We start from the raw sequence: 6031 nt of genomic DNA, 5'->3' as shown, positions 1-6031 counted from the left end.
GGCAGCAAGATAAATTAGCAATGAGTCCAGATCTTCTGCTGTACACGTTTTGCATCGCAGATGATCAGGCCGGAGCGCGAAAAGAGAGTTAAATTACTAAGAATACACAAATTCTTTCTAGAGATAGTAATAAAGGCTTTTTCTGCTTTATTAATTCCTGGATGACTTCTCCTTTTTCTTGGCCGTAGGATAACTTAGCAATGAGTCCAGATCATCTACGATATACATGTGTTGCACCGCAGAGGCCGATATGCATGCATGTTTAGATGGTTGATGTATTTTGGAGATGGATGGCTATCATCTATTTTCCAATCCACCGTATTTAGCACACCAACACAATGAGCATAGCAACAGCCATCCACCTCTGAAATGAGCACGTACTATGACGATCATCGGCTTCTATAGTGCAAAACAGGCGCTGCAAAGGATCCGAGCTCATGGCCGGCGGTTCATGGAGGGTCTCACGGAATAAATCGAGATCACATGCTCATGCAATATCAAAAATACTATCTGGTTGTGGGGCATCCACTATGACATAATTAAGCAAATCTTATCAATTAAATGAGCTAGTTGTAATCTGCTCGTGTTCAACTTGATGGTCATTGATCAGTACTGATTGGTCATCTCATGCTTGAGCCATGACTGGACTCCTTTAATTTTCACTGGGCATGTATCTCTTCATCTCATCTTTTGTTAATCAGGCACACTACGGCAGATAGTTTCCAAGACAACATCCATGTGGAATCATCGACTTATGAACTTTGATTAGAAACTCATGAAGTTTGAGATTTTCCCCCAAACTTATCTATCATACATCCATTTTGAATCTAAGAGCGCGCGCATGAAACTGAAACCGTAGCACATGCATGTGGCTTCTCCATCCTTTTGTGCAACATGTTCGTGTCAGTCAAGTGAAGCAACTAGAATTGGATATAGTTTACTTGATGGGACACGTCTATTGTACGACATATTCACGTGCGGGCAGCTTGCAGATTAAAGTAATTAATTACTAGCAGCATGTGAAGATATAGACAGTTGTGGCAGCATCATATATATGTATGCATGCTTCTGAGCTCACTTCCTACATCATGCATGAACTGTTTTCACATATGATCCTGCGACGCGAACACCTTCCCCACGTATAGCAAGACCTACGACCTGAAGAACTTCATTTCAACTAAGTTTCCCGTTCACATCAAACACGCAAGCATGCACGCTAACCTATCAAAATACATCAGATAATCCCAATGCTAAAATATAAGGCAATTGACAGTTGATTTCATTTGCTAGCTGAATCTCTAGAAGATTAGATAAAAGGTTAAGGTATATATATATATATATATATATATATATGTGAAAAGCTTAATTCCAACAATGAGATCAATGTGTCCAAAAGGTGGGAGCTGACACTCTCAGTTGCGAACGTGCAGGATTAGACACCGTCTAATGCAAAAGGCCGCAAAACTTGAGGAAGGATAAACCTAAACCCGAGGGGAGTTGAGCGGCTACCTTGAACACTCGGCGCCGACGGAGGAGATCCCCACGTACGGAGGAAGATACGCTTGTGTTAATGCTTTGACATGGCCGCAGTACGAAGAGGCTTATTTGCTTCTCTGTATCGCAAAGGGAGGGTAGTTAGTAGTTTGTCAGCACTGGATTGATTGACTGATAAATGATGACCTCGTTCCACAAGAAACCGGATTCATCCGTAGGTCGTGGACTCCTCGAAACCAGCCTCGGTGTGCTCTCCCCTGTGACGGATTAGCTGGGTTAAATGAATGAGTTGAAAGTTAAGGATAATCAAAACATTTAAGCTTTTCTTGAAAGTAATACATTAAGTTATTTTTGAATTAAATAAGATAAATAAATTAGGTAGATAAAAGGTGAAATAGAGCAATAGAAATTAAATAGATTTTTTAAAAAATTAAAATCAGATGGAATAGTAGAAAGGTATAAAACTAGGTTAGTAGCTAAGAGATATAATCAAAAGAAAGACATAGATTATTTTAATACCTATGCGTTTGTATTTAAGATAACACCTTAAGAATCTTAGTAGTATTAGCATCAATTCATAAATTAATGGTTCATCAAATGGATATAAAAATTATATTTTTAAATAGAGAATTAGAAGAAAAAATCTATATAAACCAACCTCAAAGTTTTATAGTCAAAGATAAGAATATAAGATATGTAAACTAATTAAATCACTTAATGGATTAAAACAAGCTCCTAGACAATAGCATATTAAATTTGATGAAATTATCCTAGATGATAACTTTAGGATTAACAAATATGATAAATGTGTGTATTATAAAAGGAATAACTCAGATTTTATCATTTTATATCTTTATGTGGATTATATTCTATTATTTGAAACATCATTACAAATAATATAAGAAACTAAAGATTATTTGTCAATAATTTTGATATGAAAGACTTAGGAGAAGCGGATATAATCTTAAGAATAAAACTTAAAAGAATAAATAACGAAATAGCAATAAACCTAATAAATTCAATAAAAAAATACTTAAAAAATTTGAATATTTTGATCTAAATTCTGTCTCTATCCCATATGATCATAGTTCTCATTTAACTAAGAATTTAGGAGAATCTATAAGACAATTAGAGTATTCTCAGAAGATAGGATCGTTGTTATATGTAGCAAATAGAACCCATCCCGATATAGCTTATGCAGGAGGTAGACTAAGTCGGTATACTAGCAATCCTAATAAAGAATATTGAAAGTCTTTGAAAGAGTCTTTAGATATCTGAAGAAAACTCTAGATTACTCTCTTTTGTTCTCCGGTTATCCAGAAGTACTAGAAGGATATAGTGATGCTAACTGGGTGACAGATAATTTAGATGTTAAGTCCACTACAGGATATCTCTTCATATTTGGAGGAGGTACAGTATCTTAGAGATCATGTAAACAAATAATAATAATAAGAAGCACGTTAGAATCTGAATTAATTGCTCTTGACACACTTGCACTGAAGTACAGTGGCTAAAATACTTAATTAATGATATTGAAATTCTTCCATTCAAAATATATGTAATATCAATAAATTATGATTGTAGAGCTCTAATAGATCTGTTAAATCAACAGACATCAAATAAAAAGATGAACAATCATATTCTGATCAGATACAAAACTATGAGAAATAAAATGAAAGATGTAATATCACTTTAATTTATAAGATCAAAAAATAATCTGTCTGATCTTTTGACTAAAGATCTTTCAAAAGCTTCGATATTTGAGACATCGAGGGGATGGGACTTAAGTCTGTATATTAGTCACCAGAATGGACCCCTACCTTTGTGATTGGAGATCCCAGGGTTAAGGTTCAAAGGAAAACGAGCTCTAAGGTGACGTCTGGGAGCACCATTTTTTGGAGTTTGTCTCCAATCCTTCCTATAGTGTAGTGCTCTATGTGTAACGGTTAGATTGAACATAGCTTTCAATAGATCCAAGACTGAAAGTTCAGCGAGATACGATTTCGTTATACATACCCTTGGAAGATCTACCTTAATGAGAATAGTCGTGAGGCTGCGACCATGAGATTAGGACGAATCTCTAGTAACTCTCATGAAAATCAAGACAAGTGCATGGCTTAAATAGCACTACCCCGTATTATGATCAGTTTGTCTTCATACTGTATGTATTTTTATACTAAATACAAATTCAAATCTAAAAGGTACTTGTACTAAGCACAGTAAAAGCCCAAAAAAAAGTTTAAAATATTTATTGAATTTAAATATTTTATCATGAGTTTTTAAAATTTGTGGGAGATTATTGTTTTTTTTTTTTGAGTTTCAAAAACTTCTCTCTGGATGCGTGCAGTAGTTCCACGGGCGCTTCACGCATGCACGGTCGTTTCGCGAGAGCTCCACGTGCGGGTGGCCATTTTGCGAGCACTCCACATGCGCGTGATCGTTCTGCGAGTCGTTCACACACACACAGATTCCGCATGTGACTGTTTTGAGCCTATAAAAAGGCCTCTATTCTTAGTTTGTTTTTATCCACCCCCGAGAGCTCTTCTCCTCCTCTTTAAAAAAAAAATTCTCTCAACACACACTCTCTCTCACTCATTTTTCATTTGATCATTTGGATTAAGGACAGGTTTGATCGATGTCCGATCGAAATCGTGCCATCGATGAGCATTGAAGTACTTGACTTCTGGATTGTACCTTGAAGGAGAATGTACGGCCCAAATCTTTGCACGAGAAGACGCCAAAGTCTCCTTTAAGGCAGTGGTTTAACCGCCTCCTAAGTTAGGTTCTATTTTTTTTTGTTTGTCACACAATATATATTGTTTTACACACATCATGAGGAAAAAAAATATTTGATTATATATATATATATATATAATTTCATATAATTTCTATATCGACTTCGATCACTTTTCGTGCAAAGATTTGGGGCGCACATCCTCTTTCAAGATACAACCCAAAATCAAGTACTCCAACGCCGTTGATGGGATGATCTCGATCGGACGTCAATCAAACTCGTCCTCAGTCCAAATGATCGAATAAAAAAAATGAGTAAGAGAGAGTGTGTTGAGAATTTTTTTTTTTTAAAGAGGAGAAGAATAACTCCGGGGGTGGACAAAAAAATAATAAGAATAGAGGTCTTTTTATATGCTCAAAACGGTCGTGCACGTAATCTACGTGTGCGTGAACGACTCACGAAACGGCCATGCATGTGCGGAGAGGAGTTTTTGAAACTCCAAAAAAAAAAAAAAAAAAAAACAACAACAACACTGTTTATTAAAATATTGATTTTTTTTGAAAAATTATTTAATTGCAGTTAATTCTCAAATAAGTGTTTGGTCGAAAAAGTATGGATTATGGAATAAGTGGATTACATGGCTTCAGAGACTAGAAATATGGTGCGCCTCTCGTAATCGCATCTGTTCCTCATGCTGGCAAGATGGCATTATTGCACTTCAGGAAGGTGCTGCTGCCACTCGCAAGAGGTAGAAGAAGTCGCGATATAATCTGGGTCGGCCCCCAAACTGATTCTTGATCCAACGTGACACCAATCACTCACAAATATTCCCAGCCATTCATGCTTGATTGGGACCAATTTGGTAAAATGACTGGGGTGTGTAATAACATCTTCTGGATGGAAGTCATCCCCACCATGTAGTACGTAAGAACTTCCATAAATTAGTTTTTTTTATTTTATTTTATAAGAAAGAATAATTTGCTTTTATATATTATATTCTTTTAGGTATAAACTTGACCACTCTTGGTCTGATGTGCCAGATCACACTTTAGTCGCTGTAGACCATGACAAATCACACCATGTATGCCATCCAGACCGAGCGTGCATGAACCTTGAGTACACCAAGCCACAACTGCTTGAACCAAAGGGTGCTACCTTGTGCCCATCTAAATAAACCTTATGCTCCCGGTTGCTGGCTGCTACTTTGCATTTGTACAAACCCTAAGATTATCAAAGTGTTCGTACCACTCTTCTCACAAGTCAGGAGAAGAATCTGGCTCATGTGCGGATGGGAATCCCCCATGTGAAAATATCAGGTTCGAGTCAGAAACTAGCGGAGGTAATACACAGGAAAGGCCCCACCATATAGAATCCATCCCAATGGGAGAGGGATTATAAAAAAATAAAATAAAAAATATCAACCGAATGCTTTAAAGGTTTATATTATTCCTCATTAATTATTAATAACCAATAGAATTTTTGCTTCCTTTACAGCAAATATAAATAACATTTCAGCTGCAAAGGGACATAGATCGCTCTGACAGCCTGAAATAGGAGGCTTTCCAACTCATACTTCATGGCCTCGGTTTTCAGCAAAGTGAACCAAATGATGGTCTTCCAAAAGGAAAATTCTGCAGGGACAAGATCTAGAGAACCTTGGCTTGCTGAAGAAATCATAACACTAGCTATTGGTTATAAGAGAGAAGTACATTATGAGACTGAAAGATGGGAAAGCAGAGATGGAGCACTCTGAGTCTCCGCATGGGGCAAATGGATTGGTCCTTGAGCAACTAAAAAGTTGGA

The sequence above is a fragment of the Elaeis guineensis genome, chromosome 4, assembly GCF_000442705.2.
Source record: "Elaeis guineensis isolate ETL-2024a chromosome 4, EG11, whole genome shotgun sequence".
NCBI classification, from domain to species: domain Eukaryota; kingdom Viridiplantae; phylum Streptophyta; class Magnoliopsida; order Arecales; family Arecaceae; genus Elaeis; species Elaeis guineensis.
This window is presented reverse-complemented; position numbering follows the sequence as displayed.